This window comes from Atractosteus spatula, chromosome 8 (assembly GCF_055471065.1).
Source record: "Atractosteus spatula isolate fAtrSpa1 chromosome 8, fAtrSpa1.hap1, whole genome shotgun sequence".
Classification (NCBI taxonomy): Eukaryota; Metazoa; Chordata; class Actinopteri; order Semionotiformes; family Lepisosteidae; genus Atractosteus; species Atractosteus spatula.
In genome coordinates this window covers 38249615-38276640 of record NC_142713.1, presented here as the reverse complement: position 1 = coordinate 38276640, position 27026 = coordinate 38249615, and the positions used below count along the sequence as shown (strand labels likewise).

General features: G+C 36.4%; 1 protein-coding gene across 3 annotated transcripts in view; it reads right to left on the bottom strand.

Annotated features, from left to right (window-relative positions):
• The window catches only part of foxp2 (forkhead box P2), a 195771-nt gene that overhangs the window by 143405 nt on the left and 25340 nt on the right, over positions 1–27026 (bottom strand). For 2 of the 3 annotated variants that reach the window (XM_088923349.1, XM_088923351.1), the window contains exon 2: positions 8580–8658. The gene's annotated coding sequence lies outside the window, so the exon portion shown is untranslated. Of the gene's footprint in view, positions 1–8579; positions 8659–12560; positions 12625–27026 lie in introns of all 3 variants that reach the window. The other variant, XM_088923350.1, reaches the window with a different exon arrangement.

Genomic DNA, 27026 nt, shown 5'->3' with positions numbered 1-27026 from the left:
ACTTAAAACACATTGTTCTTGAATGTATGCATTACAAAAACATTTAGAAAGTACTACCACTTGCTAATGTTTTGCTCAAAAAGTTCAAAATTCATGTTGGTAGTGCTTATATTAATAGACTAAGAAATACACCAATAAAACATTTCCATAAAAAGAATAAAACATTTTACATTTCATAATAGAGCATGCTGAACCAATGAAAATACACCCTACTCACTTGTACAGAACTACCACTGTGTTAGAATCATGTCTGTCTCTGAAATGTCATTACTGAAAATCACAAATTTAAAAAGCTACTGGTCTGTTCAAAGACCAATGTGTTTTAAGACAATTCTCAAAGGAAATGAACATAAATAATGTAAGAAGTGTTTTCAAAGGTTGTTTGCATTTTCAATTACAGACAAAATTCTTAATGTTGTAAAAAATAATTACAAAACTCATTCTGGTCATAAAACACTACAGTTAAGACATTTCCTTTGACTCATAACTAAAACAAAAATATTAAGGAATACGGTACTACGACTTAAAGTCAGCTTTTCCATACTGAAAAAGGGTACCTGAAGAAAAGACCTGGAGTCAAGTCAATCTAGGCTGATGAGAAGTTTCCTCAGGAGGACCGATGAACTGCTGCATCCCTGGCCATTGATGCTGTTAATTAGCATACTGTCTCTTTGGATCAATAATCTTATTGAGTCTGTTTTCTTCTCTAGCACTAAGATGTGAAGCAGAGATTCCCTATTGTAATAGAAGCCCCATGGTAATTGGTTATCCTACACAAACTCTCTCACTTTTTCTCTTTCTCCAGCCTTTTCCTAGTGCGGATGCTTTTGTTAGCACCACATCTACTTTTAGGATAAAAGGAAGTGCTGCTAAAAGGAGGTTACACAGGCCCTCAGGTTTTAGGAAATGTACAAGGTGGGAGAGAACATGTAACTCCTGCTCCTACAAACATTATTCCAGAGTATATTAAATCATATCCCTGGTGAAATAAGAACAGATCATGTAACTGCAATAAGTACAACTGGGTAATGAGTCCTGCTCAAAAATCTAAAAATGTTATAATGCAACCTTAATTGCTTTGCATAGAGAAAAGTCATGTGTTACAATTTAAAATTTAGTAAAAATGAGTTTCACATTTATTCACAACACTGTAGTTTGCATTTTGTAAATCCTCCTCTGGCAGGGATTATACTGTCAAAATGCCTCCTGTTGTGTGCTAAGTGGTTCAGGTCCATGGAAAAGAATTCTGATCATTTCTAAAAGCTGAATTGCTATAGGATCTTCAGACCCTTTGGTTCCCTTTTGTGAACTATCTTTGCAATATTGAATCAGGAATGTTTGATTGGACTGAGATCTGGAGATTGAGATGTCCAGCTGAGAACATTTATTTTGTATTCATTTCATTTTTGTGTTGATTTGGATGTATGCTTTAGATCACTGTCATGCTGGAATATCAATTTTTGAGCAAACCTGTGCTTCTTGGCAGAAGGAACAAGGCATTTAGCCTAAATGCCCTGGTATGTATTAGAGTTAATATTTCCCCTTGTTTTAACAAAGACCTGTGCAGAACAACTCATCACATAATAGATCCATCTCCATATTTCACAATGGGCATTAGTGTTTTCTCAACACGAGCTTCATATTTTCTGAACCAAATGTAACAAATGAGAATGAGAATGTTCAAAAACCTCAATTTTCATTTTATCTGACCATAAGATATAGTTCCCAAGGTCATGTAGTCATAGCTTGTTTAAATGGAGTTTCCCTTTATTGAGGTTCATACTCCAAAGGCACTTAATTTTCCCGATAATGTATAGCAAATTCATGCAGGTGATGCTGAAAGGTAGTTTTGCAACTGTATCCTGAAGATGTCAGTTAATATTTGATGGTGGTGGTGGTGGTGGGAGAACATGTTATAGTTCTGCTAATCATCACTTCCAATCATCAGCAGGGACTGGGACCTTTTCAGAGCTCGCTGAAGATGCAAGCAAATGGTCACTGTCGTGCACAAATCATCTACAAAATCCTTAGAAAGCTGTATCTGCCATTTTAGATTGTAGTTGCTGTTATTAAGAAATTTAAGGCTACTGTTATAATGGAAATTCTGCCAGGATGAGGACTCAAGTGCCTGTGAGACAAGTGTTTCAAGAAAGGCAACGGTTGAAGGTCTTTGAAATGTTTTTATACACTTGTCCTGATCTGTGTTTTTACACAACTTGATCCCTGGTTTGGCCTGGAAGCTCCTTGGTCTTCATGGCTGTATCTTTCCTTGAAGTTCACAACCTGTCTGAGGGACCTTACAGACTGGTGTATTTATTCTGAAATCATGTTACCCACTATAACAGCACACAAAGGCCACTCCACTATTTGCTTGTTAAGATAATTCTGAGCAACTAAATTAATTAGATCTAAATACTTCCAAAAACAGTTGTTTGCTTTGAATGTGTGGAGTATGCCGTGTATATAAGTATAATACTTCAAAACATCACGTTTTCAAGCTTTAAAGCAACAAAATGTGAAAACTGAGGGTCTGAATACTATTGCAACACACTGTATGTTGTTCTATTGCACAAAAAGAAGAATGTCTATTAGAATAGATCTTTTTGTTTCAAATTTTATTTTTTTAAAGGAATAGTCGGTGGTGAGAATACATATAGTGCTTGTTATTTCTGGAATTCAGTTAATTATTTCTTTCTAATACAATTTGCACTGTGCAATTTTATTGCATATACAACATCTAAAATGCATTTTCTAATAAGTACCTCATTGTGTTATATATTTTCTTGTTTCTATTTCATTGGAGGTTTGAATAGTTGGAAGCTATTGTACAGAAATAAACATACAATACATTTGACAATATTTTCATAATATTTTCCTGACATTCCGGAACAAATTCTACAATTATTTTGTATTGATTACCAAATGTTTTTATTGGGTTCCAGTTTCTTATGGCCACACTGAAACCGAGATCTTGATCCTAATGGGTATCGTAAAGAAAAACAGAGAAGCAATTTATCTTCTGTTTATGAAATTGTCTGAACCTTGTGCCCATGGTGAATTAGAAATGTGACCGTGAAATGTGGTAGAATGCCAGGGACTGGACAAAAAAAAATACTTAAATTTAAGCCTTCTGAACAAAAGTCACACTTATCAAAGGTACACTTCTCTTTAAAACCACAAATCTATGCCCAGTACCTTTATTATCATATCCTGGATGTCTATGAAGGGAGATTGACCAGAAGCCTCATCCTGGGCACAGAGTATGTGTAGAGGTTAATGGATGGATAAAGATTAAAGAGCTCCTTCCTTGGTCTTCATCCCCATCCTTCTTACAGCTAGACTGAAATTAATCAGTGAAAGGGATTAAATCACTATAGTGCCAGTTTTCTTGCGTTCCACTCATTCAAGACTGTCCAGTGCTACCACTCTGAGATTGTCTTCCAGGGAGGCAAAAGGTTAAAGAGAGAAAAACAGATGAATTGCTTTCATAGAAATTTGGCATTAATGAAAATGTCCATCAGAAACCCTCTTTCACCTTGATTTTTTAAACAAGCTTCACTTCCTCTTTAAATGACCAGATTTGTAAAGTACATTTTGCTTAAGATGTTTTTAAATGAACACTAAAAGTTTTTACCAGAATGAAATTTTAAGTCATCGAGACAATTTACTTTTTTATATCATGCTCATTTGAAATCTCATACTAGTATGGTTTCACTTCCAGTTCACGTTTGAGGATTTAATTGGGTACTTGACAAATTGAAAACTAATATACAAATCTTTAAGGTGGAAGTATTTTAACTCTACGTCAGGTCTGTGAAGAGGGATATTAGGATATTTATTTCAACACGCATCCACCCTGCTCTGGAGTTCAAAATGGGATCTAATCAAGACTGGACCTAAAAGATGTGTAAAGGAAGTTCGGATGTTGATATTGTACCAAAAAACAACAACGTTGTTTGGGGTAGCATGGTTGAACAGGATCATCCATATAATATGTAATAAAAAAGCTCTGATACAGAAATGCATATCTCAATTTCACATCCCCAATGTAGTTTCAATGTTTTCAACATTAGGCTATATTCAAAGGTACAAACTATTTCTGTGTTTTGACCCTAGAGGTTACAGCACAGAAACAAATGTTTAGTTTATGGTAATGTTGTAAAGTATCACGTATAAATAATGAAGTGCAGCGAGATGACTACTTTCTGTTTTTGTCTTTTCATACTTAAAAAGGTAATAAGGGCTGTTGGGAATGTGTGATCTACGAATTTGCACAGGGATATTGCAACTTCTTATAATAGCCAACTAAGCAGACTGGCTTGCGCTTAAGTATAAATAAAACACTTTGCTTTTTTATGATAAGACTTCAAGACTGATCTTAGCTGAATCAGAATTAGTGTAACATAACCAGTCAAGGTTAAAACAGCACTTTTATAGACAGAAAACGTGTACAGCAATGTTACTTATGATCCCTCTCTTTTGTGTATTCTTATCTTTAAAAAAAATAGGTTTCACATTAACTGCTGATACAGAAGGGAGTCACTCATCTGTTGACAAAACTGTTCCAGTATGTATATAGAAAACACTTCGTTCTGGTGAATTGGGCAAGAGTGAATTGCATGGGTAATATTTAGTTTATACCACATGTTTTTATGAGCAGACTTAATGATTGTTAACTAACTGGATTTAATATTATTAAGTCAACGCACTTTACAGAAAGAAAATGATAGATTACCTGCAGCACAAAAAACTGCCAAAATCCTTTCTAATAAGGATTGAAATACTGACCAAATAACACTTCAAAAATATGAAGTATAAACTTTTTATGCTTTTCGACAATACTGTAGATTATCAATAATGTAAGGATTATCAAGCAAATTCAAGCAGCAATTAAAAGCTGAAAGGTTAGAATATTTAAACCCCTTTATTCGTCATTCTTTTATATTTAAATCAAGCAGTTTACAAAAGTCACACAGGCCACCATATTCATGGCATTGCATGACCTTTCACTGCTAATTTAAAATAAAAACAAGCTAAGAAACACTGGAAAGCATTTCCTCACAGCTTTTCTGTTAAATTCTAGAAGCACAACTTTGATTGTTTTATTATAGCAACGTCAAATTGTGTTCTCATAATTTTCATGGTCATCTTTTCCATGTTGTTTTTATGAAAATTATTAATTTCTCATCCTGGAGTCGCAAAATATTCCTTATTAGAATAACAATTTTTCCCTTTACAAATCTAATAATTCAACAGCGGATTAAACCTAGTGCACGAGCAATCAGATCTCCCTTTAACCTGCCTGGCTAAGGAACTACAGTCAGTCTGCAAAGACAAGTTCATCACCCCCACTGTGTGTAAAGCCTAGGGACCTAGGGCCCATCAAAATGTGGAGCACTGGTAAAGAGGTGCTCATTATCTGTATTTATACTCGGTAAGCATGATGGAGGGTTAGCCTTTTGATCTTGAACTTCGGTTATAAACTGCATTGACTTGATTAGGAAATGGCATTTAAGCACTGTTTACACTAGGTGAAAGGACTAAGCCCACGGTCACTCACAAGTTGACCTGGTACGGGATCGGCTGGACTGTGCTGCCAGCTAGACCTGTATTCTGCACTGATTCAGTTCACAAGCCTTATTACAAACTGTCCTATCCTGAAAATTCTCTTTTCCATTTTATATTCCATCTATGCATGCAATTAGGAAAGTATGGTCAATTACAACTCATATCCAGAAAACTACTACAAACAAGCCATTGCACACCATAAATCACTGTTCACCACATAATAAATTTATTTCATGAAGACAAAAAGCAAAAAACCCAGACTGATAGCCACAACTTTCATTATTGTCATTTTAAATATCCACTCGAATACATGAAAAAATAGGGAAATAGAGATTACATAGTGAACTAAAGGACCCATCCTTACATTAAGACAATCATTATGTTAAAAAATACAAAGAGAAAAGACATAAATTTGAAACTATACAACACAAAAACTGATGTCATATATGAACCCGAGTGAAACATCCTTCAGCATCTATTACATGATTTTCTAACTGCACGTCCTTTCATGAAGGCAAAAGACATTTATAATCTAACTACTGTGCTTCTCATCTCTGGGATATTAAGAGATAATAAGACTTGTTTGCATGTGTGTAAATCTTTCAAAACTATGTTTCACAATAAACAAAAAAACAAATGCACACTACCAAGATGAGAAAAGCAAAGAAACTGGCTAACAGATGAGATGTAACGTTTCATGTTTTGAACTAGTTGCTTTAAATCAACACTGGGGAAATGTTATTACTTTAAACTGTGCTGACCACATTAAAATAAAGAATTATTGACATTTTTTTTCTTAAAGATGTGTCTCTCAAAAAAAGTCAGCTCAACATACAGCAATTCTGCCAAGAGAACTTAAACATTTTATCAGACAGGTAAGAAGTTTGGTAAATTAATCCATCTTGGGAGACACAGGACAAAATATTCAAGCTGCCTTCAATATTAGCAGAGATTCCTTCATCAACAAGGAATGCAGGTCACAATTGCTAATACACTAGAGTAACACAAATTAAAAACACTCTCCTTTTATAGAAAAATAATCACAGTAGTAGTTCATGCTAGTTCACCTTAATTGCTTAGTGCATAGCAGAAAACATCTGAATGACCAACTCAATGCTGTCTTCCATTTCAAAACCAAGTGGCTGAACTGCAAACAACATGGTATTGTTTTTCAGTACTAGCTCAGTGGACACGCCAAGGCATAAATGAATACTTCAGTAAGATCACCTTGATAGAATTATTTCTGTTTTTTTTATTATTTGGCATTCATCTACGTATAAAATCGAAAGCACTGCAAAATAACAGGTTAACACCACCAACAAAGTGACCCACCTGCATAAGCAACCTTTCTTTTTATTTCTTTACAAACATTGAAGAATGTAGTCTTTGGCCTGGTTTGGTTCTCAATAGCTCTGTTACATAATGCGTTTAGCTTCTTATCACTCTGAAAATAGAAAAGGTCTATTTTTGTGTGGATTTAGATCATTATAAGACAATATATAGTGACCAAAAAAACCTTGTTTAATGACATTCAAACCGACATATTTGAGTCATTGCATTTTTGTTGTTTTTTATCGCAGTTTATTGTCTGACAAGGCTTCAAAAACAGTACTTGTGCTTAAGCCCGTGTCAGGCCATATTACAAATAACAGGGCATGACAGTCACATAATCAACACTTCACATTTTCTTTGCTGAGATTCTTTATACTCCTTTACACTGCCTTAGTGACAAAATACTTCTGTTATCATATGGGTCTCTGAAGGAAGAATCTGAAAAGCTGATGACATGCTGGTGCTCAGAAATCTCTTCAGTGCACCCACACATTAGCCCACAAACCTTCCATGTTCAATTGAAATGCGCTGTCTCCCTGTTAAAGCAGGTAATGATTAAGCGGTCATCCTTTCTTTTTTCTTTTGTCACACTTAAACAAGCTTCATTTAAAAAGAAATAAAAATGCCGCCACATTCAGACAAACAATGATGTGAACCCTTCTTTATAGACTATTTTGTACATATAAAAATGTTATGCAAAGGTTTGGAATGGATTCAAGGGAAGTTCACAAATTCACAAAGAGATGCAAAAGGAATTTGCTTAAAAGGTTATTTCTTATAGAAGTGTATTATGTTACCTGACGGTAAGATACAAGTATAAAACAGTGCTATCTATGAACCCTCACTTGAGAGAAGTATTCTTATTTAGAAAAAATAGGTTTCAGGTTAACTTCTGATACAGAAGGAAAGAAATGTTTAATCCAGTTCTGTCATTTAATTTGTACATGCTCAAACTTAGTAAGAAGATGGAATTGAGGTTCTGTTTATAAAAACAGGCCGGAGACTGAGACAAAAAATATTTAAGCTGACAAGACACAAAATGTTCCAATGTAAGATACCCTAGGAAGAGAAGTGCAGAATGCTTGTCCAATGTTTTTCAATAAGCAATCAAATAAATAATTTTACAAACAAAACCAAGAAATTATCTGAACATGGCCTGTCTTTCATCTGATAAATTCAATCAACCCATAATTTCCTTTTAATTCCACACATCCATTATACACAGCACAGTTCACAGATCACCACTTGGTAAGAACCACATTGTAACAGCAGCAAGCACTCCAAGAACACATCCCTTCCCTTTTTTGGTTGTTTCTTTGGTTGTTTTTAATTAGTTCTGAGATTTAATTGGCTAGTTAAGAGTCCAAGAAGGATTCTGGGGTGGCCACCTCTTCCCCCCGTGTCTCCAGGCCATTCTTTTTCAGATCCCTCGAAACACAGGCCAATGAAATGCAAATGCAAAATGTTTATACACTGCATCACGTAATACATAGAACAGCATTTTCTCTCTCAAATAACCATTGTAAAAGTGTTGTGTAGCAATGCCAAATTAAATCTGATTTGAACTGAATTCCTGTCCTATTTTAACAGCTCCTCATCCGACAGATACTTCAATCCATAAAGTGTCCATGAGGTTCCAGCCCACCAAATACTTTTCAAATGCCATTACTTTTACTCACCACCTTGACTTGGCTTCAGAACGTCTCTGTATGTCTCTGTACACCCTGGTGCTATGGAAACAGCCCTTCCATATTTTTCCTGCAAAAAGAAAACAACAAACCGAAAATATCTTAAAATACCTATTAGATAAATAACATGTTTGTTTTGTTACACGAGCTTTCAAAACAACTACACCGAGTATTTGATAAAGTGGTACAGACAGTGTGCTAGTGATCTCTGAAAAAACAGTATGTAATAAACACTTGTTTATTTTCAGAACATTCTGTTCATGAGAGCACTCATGAAAATATCACCTGTCAGCTTTGTTTATTCCTTCATCTGTGTTTTAACTACATCTAAGCATTTGTACCTTTGAACTTAAGCTACCAGATATCTTTGCAAGCTGGCTACCTATCGGTATAAACTGTATGCTTTATGTTGGCAGACTGCCAAAGAATTGAAACAAGCAAGGTTTACATAAATCAAAAAACAGCAGCAAAAACAAACAAAAACACTACAGCACATTCTCACAGTAGAAATCCTTTCAGGTCAGACCTTTAGAAACTTGCTCATTTTGCTGGAATGCTTTGAATTAACTTAACTCATAGCCTCATTCATTGTCATAACGTACTAATATACAAATATGAGGTGAATTAAACAAAAGCAGAAGGAAATATGTAATAATTACCTATTACACAGATTCCACACTGTCAGTAACTTTGCAGATACTATTGTAGGATATACCTCATACATGCGGTACCACACCATAACCCTTGACATTCATTTTCAGTATATAACACAGTAGAGGGCTAAGCAGTTCCCCTGTGCACTAAAGACTGACTAATTTCGTTCAATAGTGTACTGTACGTTGTACCAAACTATAACATTTGTATAATTTGAGAAAGGCGGTTCTTCATATGCAAGGTATGAGAATACGTCAATAAGAGAAGAGAATGTGAATTATCCACTAAATTGTGCTTCACAGCTGAGGAACACTGTTTTATGTTTTCAAACCCTACCTAACACATTCATTCTTTTACTAACATAACATGAGATTAGTTGGCCCATCAGCCATTTTGGACTTCAGCATCATCCCAGAAATGTAGAACTTAAGGAAGTGTCCATCATTAGGGCAAACAGATAAAATTTCAAAATCTGCCACAAACAACAAAACTCCAAGTCATTTCATAGTGTCATGAATGTAATGATAACAAAAGCCTGGAAACAGGAGTGCTCTTGTCACAAACACTTCAATACAGACTGCAAACCAGCAAGTGCAACAAATTTCACACTTTTGAGAATAAAACGGACGTCAGGATTAGGCACAGAATGTCACAGGACACCCAGCATTGATGTTTTAAAGTATACTCACATGAAGAAGAGCTACAGTGCTGTACATTGAGGATCAGGGGTTCTGACCTGCTACACCCCTCAAACTGGATCACGTATCATTGAATTTTCATCTTTTTGGCTGTCTGGATCACTTTTGGAGGTTCATGTCAAAGTGCAGAAATGGCTCATAGACCAAACAGCATCCACTTATTACTACAACACGGATAACCTTATGAAGGAATGACAGCTGTATGCTTGCACAAATGTGCACGGGTTCTAACACTACCAATTCAAAATGTTCCCTTCCTGTGGTACCGTTTCTCAAAAGTACCACTTCCACCTGGCAAAATACACCCCAGCCAAAGCTCAAAGCAACAGAAAGAGAAACTGTAACACCCTTGTGTTTAAAATGCTTCATTAGAAACTATGGAGAAGAGAGATGTATACCAAAATAACACACTAAAAAAATCAACCGTGTCGCAGAAACATGGTCTTCTTTCTTCCTGTACCTACAGAAACCCCCTGTTTTTTTATTTTAATCTAAAGACTTGTTTTTGAACAATTACGGTCATAAAAACAAACACAAAAATATGATTGTATTTCTTCAGACAACTGTTTCCTAAAAATGAAACACCAATTTTCGCTAGTTAGATGAGCCTTCAGATTTTTTGCAAAAATATTCCCACTATTTTTGTCTTGACATTCTAATGGAGGGATATAAATGATTTTGGAGAGAAAAAAGAAAATCAATTCAGAGAAAACTGATTTTGTCTTCTTACAGGTTTTAGATTTATAAGAAACTCCAGATGCTTCATTTCAAAAGAGACTAAAAACTATTTCTTAATGTACTTTATTTATATTGCACATCCAGTAGCTTATTTTTGAGGAAAAATATTTTTCCTTAAGTAAGTCTAGCTTATTACTGTATGTACACCTTATTCCTGCAAGAACATGTACACGTTTGCTGTAAACTGTGTCCCTGTGATAATCTGTTCCGCTCACGTACCACATACTACGAAGCGCAGCTGTCAAGAATGACCCTAGCCTTTGGATACTAGCCTGGCATGTATTTTATGGAATGGACTGTTTCAAAATGCAAGCAGAAGTAAAATACAGCTTACCTAAAAAATAAAGCATACTGTTCTACCCACAAAAACAGAGCTGAAGCTAGGAATATGCTAAATGGCGTGCCAGATTTGAAAAACATTTAAATATATTATAAGAGATATACATTAGTAAAGCAGAAGAATGTGACTAGACATTCTGACAATGTAATGGTACACTCTCATGTCCTGTATTCTCCAGGAAATAACAGAGATACAGTGATGACCTTCATTAATATTTCTTAAATTTCCACATACAGAATTCAGCTATAATAGCACACATTTGGCAACCTTATTCATGAACAGAAGCAGTGCCCTCTAACTAGGAAGAGGGCTGAGGTTCCCCTCTCTGGGTTTTTGCTTTCTGAAAAGGAAGCCTCTGATAGTTATGTTGTTTTCGGGGTACCACTTCACAATTCATGCACTGACGGATGTTACTGAAACGTAGGACGGCTCCCTCCACCATACCCAGGCCTACTGCAGAAACACCCCTGTACCTAGAAGAAGCTAATATTTGTTCCCCAACTGATACTTTTTATTTTATCAATGAACGGTCCAATAGTATTCTTTTAAGCTAACAATTGACTATGGCTGATTGAAAAGTTATCATGTGTTACTGGCACAACCAAGATGGTGATTGCTCCCTGTCGCTGAAAAAAAATTCTATTATGTGGCAGGTGAGGAGACTTTTGATGTCTGATGCGAAGCAGAAAGCTTTGCTTGGTCAACTGGCATGTGACAGGATTGAAAATCAAGCCAAAATCCAAAATATGGAAGTCAAAAACCACTATAACTGTAAACTAAAAAAGTACCGTGACAACATGCTAAAAGCAAAAGACAATTAAAGAGCATTGAGCCACCTGTAAAAGAGCACCATTTTTTTAATCCTTCCACTTTTGTTCTATCTTGCTGTTGGAAGGATTAAAGATTTTTAATTCATCAACCCAGTTATTCACAGTACAGAGCACCCCTTGTCAAAGGTGGCTCGAAAACCAATTTTTCAGATTCTGCTGTATAAGCTGCTTAACTAAACTCAGTAATTTTGTTCCAATATATTTAAGTATCCATTAAAACCTTTAGGAATACGATAATATGTAGGAAACTCATGTCTGATATGCAGTTCCTAAAACATATAATACTAGGAAATTTCTAAAATGACAAGGCCCTGACACATACACCCCACCATCACCAAATAAATGCATCACAATAAATGCTAAATCAGCCAAACTTAAATAATAAACAGATTTTATACTTAATTTTTATAATCACAAAAACAGAGAAACAGTTGGTCTGATAAGGCAAACATAGATCTTTTGAGGGCAAAACCAATGGGTAATTCTATCCCAAATTAGAGGTGTGAGTGGAAACTTTCAGCATGTGTTTGTGTAAAGTAGACCATACTCTATCTCATCCTTTGTTAATTTTCCACCCAAGCCTAGGTGCCGAAACCCCCAGTAAAAACGATGTTACAAACGGTTAGCAATCTATTATAATTTCATTCTTTCCCAGAATGCAAATGAAAATATTTCAGAACTCTCTTTTGTTCGGTAAAACTTAAACGCTTACCCTGACAGGGGCAATCCGGCTGTGCCAATCTACCCCAGAACTGGACGTGCCAGATAATGCACACCTGCAGACAAAACAAAGCAAATGGGAACACTGTGGTAGGGGGCAACTTTTTCTTTGTTCAAAATGGACATTCCTAACTTTTTCAGCCTTCAAATGAGCACTGCTGATTTGCAGTCTTCCTGGAGATGTGTAATCAATTGTCTGGTATACCAGATCATGCAGTAATTGCATTCCAGAAAGATTATTAAAACTAGAAAATGAAATGCTGAGCCTAATCAGATCAGCTGCTGAAATCGCCCAATGCAAATTCTGTTTTCCGCAGTGTTATATCCTCATTATCACATATCTTTTTCTGAATGCACATGCTCCCTTCTGCATTTTTACAGTTTTGGTAACAAGTGTCCTTAAAATTGCTAGATTTACAAGTTTAGGTATGCCTGCCTAGTATGGTTCTAGGTTATCAGCCAACATAAAACCGACGAAGCAACACTATTCCAGTGCACTCAAGGTCAGACAAGACAATGCTTCAGACGATTTACCATGCAGTACTGATGTATAAATGGGTAACTGGAACTTTCATCCATTTTAAGCGCTTGGTTTGAATCAGGGGGACCCGGAGCCTATCCCGGCAAGCACAGCATGCAAGGCAGGGCACACCCTGGACAGGATGGTAGCCCACCGCAGGGCACACACAGACACAGACACTCACACCAGGGCATACAGTTAATTAGAGCACCTACACAGCCAAGAGCTCAGGTGGAACAAAAACAGTTAGGCTTCAAGTAGCTACAATCCTTTCAAGGAATAAACACCTTCTTGATAATCAATGTCAGTGTCTATCTTCTATCTTATTTTTTCTGGATATTAAAATAAAATTACATCAAAAGCAACAGATTACTCAATAAATCAAAACTAAGACCTCTATTTGTGAATGACTAAATATTTGCTCACCACATCTCTTCATTGTATCTGACTACAGATGGACCTGTGACATTGGATCTGACAGTCACAACAGAGTATTTTTATAACAGTTGTTTGAAAAGTCATCTTAGTAAATACAAATTTTTTCTACAAGATTTCTCTCTCTATATATATCACCTCAGCAGCATTTAAATGCTGAAGAATATTAATTACCATCAGTACTTATATCCCTTCCATTTATTACTGTCTTTAATGAAAAAGCAATGAGACTTAATTTAGAGGAACAGAAATGATGTGATTTTTTTCCCCATTCGACTAAGACAGTCCTAAAGAAGAGTTATTTATGTACTTTAATATACAAGGATTTTTAAACTGCATATAAAGACTTCATTAAATACTCATGATGATATTCATGATGAAACACTGATATAATCTGTGGAAGTGAGAAATTTGTTTTTTTTTCATAACATACCCCTAGGTTATATGTGGGTTTGTATCTGTAACATTTGTTTGGATCTACAAAATATGGACAGCAGTAGCCAGTATGCTTAATAAAAAATATCCTTCTCCATTTCATTCTACACAAAAAGTAAGCTGTCTATGCAAATTATCTGACTAATAAAGACAGTATTAATGAAGCATAAGTAGAAGACTGTAATAACTAGGATGTTGAAATGATCCTGAACACTTGTATGAAGCACCCTTGTAATCTCTGAAGAGATTCAGTTACTTAAACTTGTAGACATAAGACATCCATTTCAGATTCAGATTTATTCTGGTCAGTCTTTAAACTCTTTCTATTGAAGCACTGTCCTGTTTTTATTTAGAGTTGCCAAATACTATAACATATCCAAGTGGAAGTGCAGAACTGCCTTTAGATCTCAGCACAACAGCTACACCCCCTACATGAGAAAGTGCAGACATCCACCCTAACACCTCCCACACAGCCATTCGACTTTTGACACACCAAGAGCTCCAGAGCAACATACAGGAGCAGTGTAACAGCACAGCCCGCAGGCACCCCAAACCCTGAAAGGAAGTCACAGGGGTATTTTATTAAACTTAAAGTACTGACTACTGACTATTCTCAGTAGTGCTGAGTCTCAGACTCACAACATCTGGATGATATAGCTGATCCTATATCATCCTACCAGTCTGCCTCAGCCTCTATCAGCTGAGCTACTCAGGAGTCCCAGTGCAAGGCAGTGACCACAGCTGTACATAATATTTGAAAAGAGGATCAGCATGTTCTAAAACCTGAATATTACTTCCTACGACTTGAGTTTTACACTTTTCACAATGTAGCCTATTCTACTACATTTCAATAGCCAAGAACAAAAAATTCAAAAGGCAGTGTTTATGTCATATTTAAAAAGGGGCAAAGTGGGATTATGCTAACAGATACACTGAAAATAAATCCCTCTATCCTACATTTTCAGTACCAGACTTTGAAAACAGAGGAAAAAGAAATGCATGATAAATAACAACACAATGTAATTTGCCAGCATTTGAATTTTAAAAGCAAATGTGTATTTTAGTGGGCATAATCCGTTGTACAAAATGAGTAAAATAATTTCACATTCAGTTTCATGTTCTTATTGTTCTTCTGAACATTTGTATTTGTTAATCAAATTAATGTGCTTTATGCTATAAGACGATGAAGCTGAAAACATGCTTTCCTAGAGCTGGGCGATAATTCGATAACGATAATTATCGCGATATAATTTTCCTCGATATAATTTTAACAAAGGTTCGATAAATGTTCGATATATATGTTTATGCTTTGCGCATGCGCACAAAATACTGCGTGAGTGCGCGTGCATGTTGTAGACCGGGCAGCTAACAGATTTGTTTAATGTTTCTGCTGTTTGGCAAGTGTTTGTTGTGTTCTTAAAATAAAAAGTTGTTTAATTTACCAATTAACTGTCTGGTTTCTTCAACTTTCACTCAGGAGAAAAAAATCTGCTTTTAAACTTGAAAGAAATATTGATTTGACATGTATCGTGACAATTATCGATATCGACTGATATGAAAATTTTTATCGTGATAATGTTTTTGGCCATATCGCCCAGCCCTATGCTTTCCTTAGAAGAACAGATTCTGACAATTTGCCTTTAAAAGTTTCACCAAGGAGGAAAAATGGATTTTAATCAGTAACAAAAATGCTCATCACTGATCATCAAACCATTTTACTATGTGACCAATGTTTCCCCCACTTCACACAATCCAGCCAATTTTACTTTTATTTCAAATTGAGTCCACTTTCTTACACACTACATATATATATATAACTATAAAATCTAGAACAACAAAGTTTAGGTCACAGTAGTTATTTTTCCTGATAGGAATTTTAAAGAATTGTGTTTCTGTGTGTTTTTTACTTTCTTTCCAATTTTAAAAATGATGTCAATAGCATGGGAGGCACTGCTGCCTCATTGCCTGTTAGGTGCCAGGCTCAGCTTCTGCTTGGGGAGCCTTCTGTAAGGACTCTGAATGTTCTTCCCGCATTTACATGGGACTTCTTGAGGTGTTTTGGTTTTCTCCCACCTCCTAAAGACACACATGCCTGATTGACTATTGTCCCCCTTGAAGGTGCCCCACCTGGGGCAAGAGAGGTCGTGTGCTCTCAGCCCCTCTTTTAACCGTTTGCTTCTAGGACAGGGCCCAGGCTGGCCAGCAACACTTACCAGGACATGCTGCTAAGGCTGTAGGGCAGAAGGATGACATGACACGGTGCTGCAAAATTTCACGTTTTAACAATCACGTTGAATGCATGACCCTGCTAAGTAAACCCCACACCAGGAACACAAGGAATAAAAAGTTCTCACATGCAAGCAACCAGCTAAACTGGTTTAGAAATCAGCTGGCTTTTATGCGAACAAATATGTTGATTTATCAAACAGACAAATACTGCTATAGCAACATATCTACTTACATAAATCCATAAAACATATAGACACAACCATGAGAAAAGCTGGCTACAAGGAAAAAAAAAAGTCTCAGATCTCATACATATCACATAGTATTCAATGATTTGTAATGCCATGAAATAACCATTTCCTTTGCAATTTGAGCTTTTGGATCTGCTGTGCATTAGGAGGCCATGATTGGTAAAGGCCGGGGGGAGAAATTTGGTCAGGACACCTGGGTTAACACCCCTACTCTTTTCAAGAAATGTTATATTTAATGACCCCAGAGGGTTAGGACCTCGGTTTTATGTCTCATCTGAAGGACAGCGCCTTTTTTACAGTATAGTATCTCCGTCACCTGCATAACTTCAATGGGTTGCCAGTTGTGAGTTGCAGGGTGTAAGTCCTCACCTGCTACACATTGATTCATTGATAAAGTACTATAGCCGCTGTTGTGGTTATGAATTGTGAGGGTCTTTAATATTTAAATACAAAACAAACAGGACGTAAACGACTTATCTATAGAATTATCTATTACTTTAAGGAGTGGATATTCAATAATAAAAAAGCTTTATTCTCTAATGTTCTGTTGTGTTTTTAGTCAAACAGATTGTCACTTTTACTGTTCACTGCCCTAACTGTAAATATTTTACCCAGGTTTCCAGGTATACTAAAATCTAATATATTAGAGACTAGTGATGTTGTAGTAACAGTCTAGAATATACTCAAGACAGACATATTTGCATGCTTAAAAGTCATTTTTAAACTGTTACGCTTCAAAGTACGATTTTTTCCAAAAGTAACAGGGGAGAGTGTGAGGAGTATTTTACATTCTGTTACTAAGCAGCCTTTATTTGAAACTTCTAAATCCCAACATTTGCATATTTGAAATCCTGATTTTGGTAAATTAAGAAAACAACATTTAGGAAAATCGCAGAAAACTTTTGCATCACTTTTGTGTATACTGAGAAAATGCACCTTCCATAGAACTTATTTCTTGGTTAATAATTACGGTCTTGAGATTAGTCAGACAGTTTTTAGATAGTGCTGGGACAATTTTTATGTAACAGATTAATGCCAAGGAAAAACATACCCTGCCTCACCAAACCAAAAATAACAGGTCAAGTCTTCCAGCAGAACACAAAATGCACATCTTTTAGAATTGTAATACCTGTCTGTCTTTGATCCTAATACCAAATTAATCCCCAGTGTGAGAAAATTAAAAGTATTTGCATGAATATATTAGTTCATTTCTACAACAGTGCCAACTCTCAGGAAACAGGAGCTGCTTCAACAAATCCTTTTGATTTTAGAAGGGATATTTAAGTGCTGCATGAAGTTTTATTTTTTATATATTTATAAATCAAACTTGTTTTGATCACTGGTTAACACATTTAAGAGACTCAAGCACCAATTTAAATTGCCATTATATTGCTGGAATAATGTATAAAATATGATTAGAAAGTGCAGAAAGTGCACCCTTCTTATTTTTAACTCTTTTAATCAGTGAGCTCTACACATATAAGGTTAAACAAACAATCTTAAAAGATAAAAACCATTAGGAAAAAAGACAAATAGGATTGCCCTCAAATGTATATAGACAAAAAAGTAATGCAGATGAAATGATCTAAAGAAAATATTCCTGTGTATATGCAGGTACAGGTAAAAGAGGGGTGCAAAGTATATTATAAGGTAATTCCACACAGGTGTGGTTCCCGAGTTAATTAAGCCATTCAAATCCCATCATGCTTAGGGCCATCAATAATGTATTAAAAGAGCTTGGCAGGTTTAGTTGCTCATGATTTTGGCTACCATGGCCAGAAGAAGAGATCTCAGTGACTTTGAGAGAGGGGCAATATTTGGGGTACATTTGGCAGGAGCTTTGGTGAGGAAGACTGCTCACCTTGTTGATGTTTCACAGAGAACGGTGGGTAGGGTGAGGGAAAGACATCATCAGCTAGGGGCAAATGTGGACAAAAGCACATACCCCTTGACCATATCTGTGCATTGATCTGACATCAAGATGCAGGACAAAACAGACGAGCAACTCTGAATCGGCTGACTGCAAATGTCAATCAGGCGTGAGCAGGCATTTTCATCACAGTACGTTAAGAACTTCACAGGGAGGGATACTATGGTCAGGTTGCAGTGATTAAACCCATATTACACCTAAAAATGCACTTTTGAGAACAAAGCAGTGCAAAGACCACAGGAAGTGGTCTACAGAGCAGTGGAGAAGATTCAAATGGTTAGATGAGTTATCCTTCACCCTATTCTCAACAGTCGAGTATATGTGTGGAACATGCCAAAAGAACCCTACAAGCTCAAGTGCTCGTTTCCCACAGTGAAGGCTTCTGGCAGCTCTGTTATAGTGTGAGGTGTATTTTCCTGGCATGGTTTAGATCTGTTCAACCCCTTAGAGGGCAAGATAAATGCCAATAAATACAAAGCAATTCTGAGCAATCACGTTCATCCTATGGTGATGCTTATGTAATCTTCCAGGATGACAAATCCTCCATTCTTGGGTCACAAGTAGCCACTGAATGGAATGATGAGCATGAAAACAGTGTTTCTGTCCCAGTCACCCAATCTCAACCGAACTGAACACCTATGGGAGATTCTATAGGGACGTCTGAGACGGAGCTTTCCACCACCAACAACAAAACACCAAATGATGGAAGAGTGGTGTTGCATCCCCCCAGCAGAGTTCCAGACACTTGCTAAATCTTTGCCAAGGCACACTGAAGCTATTCTGGCAGCTCTTGCCCTGTTATGACACTTTATGTTGGCATATCCTTTCTTTTAGCAGTTACCCAAAGTTTCAAATATTTTAACTAGAAAGATGTTTCAGAACCATATTTCACTGATGATTCCATGAAAAATGGCACTCATATTAACAAACAAAAGAAGAATTCAAACATTAACCGTCAGACAAGATTCATCTATGATATGCAGGTACTATCTAAGCACTGGCTGCCAGCAGTGAGAAATTTTACAATGCTTACTCTTCAAGTTCCTGTTTGTTTTGCACCGTTTACATTCTGACAGAATAAGAAAACGAACAGCACAAACTATTCTCTGACAACACTGGGACATATCACAAGACTGCACAGCAAGCCAGAAATTTAAATGATAAATTGTTGATTGGTAGAAGGCCAGAACGCAAATGCCTTCTGTGGCATATGTGAAATGTAAAGCCCAAGTTTGCAGAGGTAGCACAGCTAAAAAAAACCTTCAAAAACTAAAGGAACTGATATACCGTACACAGAGCACAAGGAAATGGAAATATAAAACTCAGAATATTCATTGTAAGTCATAGAGAATACTAGTTAGGTGCCACTTGAGCCATAACTTCACTAGTCAGCTTTACTTGTTAGAGAGCAGCAAGGTAGTACAGATGGTTAGCAGTGCAAGGGGTGGAGTTTGTATGTTCTCATCCGATTCATGTGGGTTTCCTGTGTGCTCACCATGGCACCACATCCACTGTTTTTATATTATTTTTCCTCGTTTCATTTGTCCATTGAGTGTGGCAATAATGAGAAAAGTATATAAAAAATTAAAAACAAAATCGTTTTTATAAGTGTACTGCCTGATGTAATTTTATGTTCAACCTGTAACATGAATTACTTATATTTTGTTTTAGGAAAAAATATATTAAATGTTGTCCTTGCTTGCCAAAAAGGGTACTGGAATGTTATAGAAAAGTCTGTTTTTTTCATACCAACAAAAGTTACAAATATTATTTCATTACTTTGAAAAGTTAAAGGTTATGAGTAGCTTTATTAGACTTCAAGACAAATCAGTTTTTCCATAGTAATTTAGAATTTCCAATACCATCAAAATCAAGTATTATATATCCTAGACATACTGAAGGTTGCTTGAAATTACTAAAAACACCATTTTCTGTTTTCTATGATTTATTGATAATGGAATATTTTATTCAGAGCTTTTTGCATATATATGCAATTAGGCTGCACTGCAGTAAAGTACACTTCTTTTACTCACTTTCAACACAGAGGTTGTTAAAACATTTAAACATCAGAAATGGGGGAGCATTTGGTTTCAATCTTCACTGTCAAGGGAGGAATCTCTAAAAAGCAAATGCTAGCATGTATGGTACTCGTAAGATTCCAGGATTCTGTGATTGTCAAGAGGCAGGGATTTGGGCAGAAGGACTGCAATAAGACAAAGAAAAACAATCCTGCAGCAAATCTGTAATAATTATGAATAAATAATAATGTAATAAATAATTTCTTAGTCTAATACAAGATCGCAGGGAGTTGGTAAACTGTGAGCATTGGGCAGGATACACCTCAGATGAGACGTCAGTCGTCTCGTGTTCTCTGGCCTCATGGTCAGTTCCGAGGGTCTCATGTCTTTTCGTTTCTGTGCCAATCTCAAGTACTCAAGTAAATAATTTTCTTGGACATAAAAGATTTCTCTATATGTATTTTACAGTTGATTACTCAAAGCGTACACTTCACTAAAACCAGTTACCTATCAAAAACATCCTGGTTAAAAGTATTACAATTATAAAGTTAATTAATAACACTAATTACACTACTCAAAGCTCAAGTGGAATGAAACCTAAAACTATTTGCCCAACAGGAACTGAGTTTGAGACCCCTGTTCTAGAGTCTAGCCCAGCAGAAAAAAAACATTTCACATTTTGCATAATACCGTTGCTTCACTGTCAATGACAGTGATAGGTTAATTAGCTAAAATGTTCATTCCTTAAGAACCTTGAAAGGAGTTTCTGCAGCTTCCTTTCCCGTAATGGAAGCCAAGACAGCAGTTAAAGGAAATCCCTATCAAACCTGCTCGGCTGTGTGTTGCTAGGACAGGTGAAAATGAAATCAATGAAATCACAATGATTGCAACGAGTCTTATCGAATTTCATGCGAAGCCCTCCAGTAATGTGAATGGCATGAACAGTATTTTCACCATGGTTCAGAGTGGGAGGCAATCTTTCTAAATGTTACACTGTATTCATTTCAAAATAACTGGACTCAGTCTAAGCAGTTAAATATAAGCTACATGCATATTTCATTTTCACCATAAAGCTTAATGTATTCAGATACCCGTGTTCACAGCAACATATAAACTTAAGTCTCTCAAGATCTGCATTTGAGGTCACACAAGTTACTAAAAGGCACGAGGAAAAGCACCTGAAACACTTTGGCATACCTGCATCAATGTGTGGACAAGCAGAGGTTAATTCCAATCAGAAAAGTATTCTCTTTACTTCAGAGGCAAGTTTCTGGAACTCGCCCACCTCAGGAGTAGACTTTTTATCAGAATGTAGGAAAATGTCTCAATGATAACCACACACACACATCGATTCGAATAAGGCCAACCTATTTCAAGTGTGCTTCACTTATACCTGAAGAGAAAAAAAAGTCTGAGAGAATGGACTGACATTTTTGGAAATCTGTACTTTATGATCACAGAATGTGGTATCTATGGAATATCTATGGAATTATCTTAAAGAAGGGGAAAAATCAGAAAAACATCGAATATGGACAAAACAGAAGACCAGGGGTACAGTGGGAATGCCTGCAGGAACTGATACCACCTAAAAACCCTTATATTGGATTTACTATTTGTTATGCTTACAAAGGATGTAAAAAGGTCATAGCATAGTGTTATTGGCACTGCAATGCCAATTTGGAATCATACAAGGCACAGGGTTTCGGAGCTCATAACAGCACGGCTTTTAAGGCATAGGCTCATTAGCATTTCCTTGTGAAGTGAGATTTAAGATTGTGTTAACGAGTCTTGCATTTTAAAAACGGGCGTCTCAAAAAGGCTTTTTCTTAGTGCAATTGCCAGAGAAAATGATTCTACAACACACAAGGAAGTGTTTGAGCAGGTTAATTCAAAGTGAAGCATATAAGTAGCAAATGATAAAACTAGAATATAACAAAATTTATAAATCCAATAAGTCTGAAATGTGCATGTGCGTGTAGATCGGTCAAATTCCAATCATGACAACATATATACAACAAATATAAAGGAATAGCATGCTTAATACTTTTGCTTTAACTCATGTCTAAAATTATAGCGCTGGCAAAAGATCAACACGAAGAACCTCACTTAACAGGAATGAGCCAGGGACCTGCTGCAAGGGTGAAATAGGGGTGGAGTGAGGGGTGTAAGAAGATGTGCAGGTTTGTGTGCAGTCAAGGAATATTTATACAGAGAAACGGAGAAATGCAACATTAAAATTGGACATCATCCTGAACGTCTATTAAGTAAAACGATTGCATGTACAGAGGTCAGAGTAACAAGCTCTGCGGTATAAAGGTTGTAATTTCACACCTTACTGTGGAATTAACATCTAGGTACATATGATATCATACAATAAACATACAATTTACTTAAGTCATCATCTATTTAATCTCATCAGACATTGTAGCTTAAATATCATTGGACAGAAATTCTGAATTTAAAATACAATAAATGCATACATGCGTATGTGTTGAAAAGATAAAAGAAGGAGATATAATTTTCACGGTTTCCAAAATTTTGACTATTGTTGAAACATCGAATACGCAAGTTGCCTCCTGCTTAACAAGGCACACAGACAGTATCTACCAGGTACCAGGTTCAGGTACTAAAACTGGTGCAGCAAGATCATTTACAGCATCCTGCTAATATACCAAAACATAGCAAAAGAGGTACTTTCATAATTTAAAATGTACTGTTTAAAACACTGCAACTTTACTACAAAGCTATCTAATTACATTTTACTTTGCTATGTTCAAAATGGTTTCTAATATCAAAGTCAGGAAATCCAGAGATAGAGATAATAGTGGTGTCACCTAAAGAAAACATGAGATTGTTTCAACAAAACAACGTAGCAAAACTTTTGCGATAGTTCACCATAATGTATGACTGCATACAAATGTACAGTAGCGTCCAATCATTATGAGCAAAACGGACTAGAACATGAACGTACAAAAGGTGCAATCTGACAAAAACAATATAGCATTTAGAAATGGAGAGTATAACAATAAGGATGGGTTTTGGATGTTTTGCAGCGATCGGGCAATGTTGTGGGGTATATACTACTGTGTTCTTTTCCTCTGCCTCCTGCAGACAATTCAAACTCACGTTGTCTGAGCCACTCGTTCAGAGCTTCATTTGTAAAGATTTGTACCACCGCTGATGTGGAAGGCACTGCGCTAACGATGTGACCAGTTCAGTGGTACAACACCACCTGCATTATTTGCTTTGGTTTTCGTCCTTCAGTGTTGACTATCCACTCTATAGAGTGGACGGTCTTGTGTTAGAGGCCATTACTGTCCAACACACTTCACCTCCAGCCCAGCAATGACCGATTTAGCACTGACTCATTTACTACACTTCATCTGAGATGGCGTCTGCTTTTGTTCTAAACCGCTCTCTTGGTACATGCCCTAGCTCTGAAGGGAACAGCTTCACATGTTGCACTTGTCCAGGTTATCCAAACCAGGACATTATGTCTTTAAGAAACCTCTTCACAGCTAAGTTTAACAAGCATGGGAAATTCATTTAAGCATACACAGCAGCTGAAGGGTCACGCTTGCCCCCCAAAATATAAAACTACTCTGGAATCATGCAGAAGGGTCAAGAAATTTGTGAAGGTCACATTTTTGTCTTTGTAGTACTTCTTCGCACCCTTCCCCAACAAATACAAGACAACTAACAGAAAGAGTCTAAATACTTAAGTAACAGATCAAACATGTTCCAAGTATACCTAAAGACTCAGATCTTACTGCTATATCCCATATTAGTATCCAAAAGCAAATATAATACCAAAAGCTAACTATAATAATGTGGATGCGATTTACTAAATTCTGTCATTAAAATAATTTTCACAGACAGGTCAAATGGGTCATTAAAGTTGTAACCTTTAATATCTGCCCTTTTTTTCCCCAGTTACAATAAGAGACTGCTCTTCATGGAATTTTTTTGCAGAAGCTAAAGCTATGATACAAAGAAACACTGGCAAATGGCCTGGATGTTACTGTGATCCTTCTTTGAGAATTCAAATGACCCCTACAGGCGACTGACAACTGCTGGATCCTGTGGAATGTGCTCTCTGAACTGTACAAAAGCCTTCAGCCTGCGGTGCATTGCTGCAAACAAAAACTGCCAAGTATAATTATTTTGAAGGTTTGAGTTTATGGAAGTGTTGCACAGATTTCTGTCTGCTTTGCAATACCAGCACAATGTCAAACAGTAAACACGGAATTCCCTCTCAGGTCAACACAACAATTGGAAGAAGAAATTGTCACGTGAATTTCAGTAGTCCTGAGGAAAACACTGTGGAGACTTTTAAATGCTCCCTTATTAAGCGACACCATAATTATCTGTAAGCCATTTTATTCTATCTACCTGCTGACTGACCAAGTCTGACCAGAAATACATCTGAAATGTAAAGATTCATTATTATCAACTAATTAGCTAAAGAAGGAAACAAAATGCAAAATTAGAGAACAAAGTCTGTACTATGTTTTTGTGTCCTGTCCATTTAATTTCAATAAAGGAAGAGGGAATTATACTACAGAAGTCATACACAAGGACAGTATTTTATTGTCTAAGCGTTAAGGTGGTCTCTGACTGATAGAAGAGCTCTGTTACACATCTCATATAACAGTTTAATTACTGTAAACTGATATTTGCTCCTATTATCATGATCTAGGACAAAGGTTTCCAGCCCACAGGAGAAAGGCAATTGTGTTGCGCCTGGCATGACACAACACAGAATATGACATTATAACTAAAAGTAAAAGAGCACCATTTTATGTACGTTTATAACATGACTACAAGAGTTTGTTTTCTAAAGGAAAGGGTATTTTATTTTCAGTGTATACATTTTTCCCTATTTCACTAAAATTTAAGGTACATCCTCATTTAACCAAAAGGGCGTGAAGCAAACAGAATGGAGCTTAATGGTCAGGCTACTCGCAAGAACTAAAATCACCCTAAACTCACTGACATGTTTCCGTTTTGGACTGTGAATGAAGATGAACTTATTCGATGGAAATCAATTTGAGTATGAATGGGAAATAATATTAAATTATTTTACAAAACAGTGGATGTTTCTGATAAAGTGAAGACTAATGAAAAGATGTATTCTAGAAAGAAAGAAAAGCCCTGGAAATAAAGAAAAAACAATGGTTTCAGTTGTTGAGCCATCTGCCGAGTGTAATGAACCTCTACTTCTTCCTTTGATGCCCACTTGCTAACACAGCTCCCCACTCAAAGATGCTCCATAAAATGTCTTTATAATTTCCATGGAATATTTTCAATTTGTCTATTTTCTATTTATGAGTTGTGTAACTACAGCTAAGTAGGAAGATAATAAACAGCCTAAAGCCGATGTTTACTCACACCAGCATTTAATGTAAATTTCAATGCAAAAAATTAAAACATTTTCTTTCTACAAGTAATAAATACTATAGAGTCTTCCAGTGGTATTGGGGTTTTTTATATAAAAGAGAGAAATATCTATGCAGCTCTGTGCCTGATGCACTAATTTTAGATCTTCAGAGCAGAAAGCTACCTACACCGTCTTCTTCAAAAACGTTTAACGAAGGTTGGTACATTCATTTTCTACAACCAAAGTGAGCCAGATCCAGCAGATGACTGAAACCCCGCCAGGCCATTGAAAGGAACACATACAGGCATTTGTAGACATGCCAACTAATGTAGACTTCATGTCTTTGTGGGTTGAAATGAGGGCATCAGACCAAATATCTGCAGAGCTGGGGAGAACACACAAACTCCACACAGAAGACATCTCAGACGAGAATCAGACCCAGGACTCAAGAAGAGCTCACAGAAAAGCTTCCTGCCACAACACTGCAACACCCTCAAGTTGTCACAATCTGACAAAGACATAGTAAGCTTCATCTTCCAATCATACAAATTACAACACTGTTATAATTAGCCTTGGCTGAGAATCAATCAGTACTGTTTTCAACTGATTTTAGATAACAGCAATTTATATCTTATTCCAGTTGTACACTTCTGATTTCTTGAAGTCTACTTGTAGCCTGTGGCCTAACAGAAGCTAATCAAGACTGGGCCTGGTAGATACAGGGATAAGAGGGCTGTAAGGGATACCAGATTTCTAATTATTGTTGGAGGAACAGTTGGAGACACTTTTCCCCCACATCATAATTTCCACACCAATTTCCCAATATGTTGACAAGACACCGTACTGTAGGTGAATCCATTCTTGAACTGAGAAATTACACTGAAGTCCTAACTGGTTGGTCATTTAAGACCACACTTCTTGAAACAGGAGAGGTCTTAGTCCTAGTGTCATGGCTAAATTCCACTCCGGGCTTCCACACTGACCTCTCTCAATTAGCCTTTTAATTTAACTGATGTAATTTCTCACTTCTGTGTCTGATCTGCTGTCTCCAGGGGCTTTTGACACAGTGGGGAGATGTCCCCTCCTGTATGTGGAGAGCTTCAGGACAAAAAGTTCTACACCTTTTATATTTCAAACCAGAATCAAACTGCAAATGAACTCAAACAATGACAAACATATTTTAGTCCAAATAATTTAAAAATTAAGAACATTTTTATATCTACATAATACAACAAATTCAGTGGAGAACCACAGTCCCAATTT